A 744-nucleotide genomic window follows, 5' to 3' on the forward strand; every position below is an offset into this window, starting at 1 on the left:
AAAAAAAAAAAAGAGAGAGAGAGAAAACTAACCAAATACAGAGACTCTGGACCCTGATTCAATAAACCCGTTTATTTATTGTTGTTCTTAAGTGCGGCTGAGTCAGTTCCGACCCACAGCGCCCCTGTATAGGGTTTCCGAGGAGTAGCTGATGAGCTTAAATCACCGACACTGCAGTTCAATCGGCTTTGCAGTCTGATGCATTAACCCACAGCACCACACCAATAAACAGTTATGAAAAGATATTCAGCACATATGACCCAGCAACTCCAGTCAGGAATATATGAGCAGGAGTGCTAGGTTCATTGCAGCGCTTTTGAAAACAGCCAAAAAAATGAAAACTGTAAAAAACGCAGTTTACTTGTGCTTTACTCTCTATACAAAGGCTTTCAGCTATGTAGATCATGACAATTTACAGATGACATTGCAAAAAATGGGTATTCCAGAGCACTTAACTGTTCTCTTGAAGAACCTGGATATAGAACAAGAGGCAGTCGTTCAAACAGAACAAGGAGACAGTGTAATGGTCTAAAGCTGGGAAAGGTGTGCACCAGGGCTGTATTATTTCAGCATACTTATTCAATTTGTTAACTGAGCAAATAATCCGAGAAGCTGGATTATATAAAGAAGAACATGGCATCAGGATTGGAGGAACACTCATTAACAACCTGTGATATGCAGATGATACAACCTTACTTGCTGAAAGTGAAGAAGAGGACTTAAAATACTGATGAAAATTAAAGG

The sequence above is a fragment of the Chrysochloris asiatica genome, unplaced genomic scaffold (assembly GCF_000296735.1).
Source record: "Chrysochloris asiatica unplaced genomic scaffold, ChrAsi1.0 scaffold00430, whole genome shotgun sequence".
NCBI lineage: Eukaryota > Metazoa > Chordata > Mammalia > Afrosoricida > Chrysochloridae > Chrysochloris > Chrysochloris asiatica.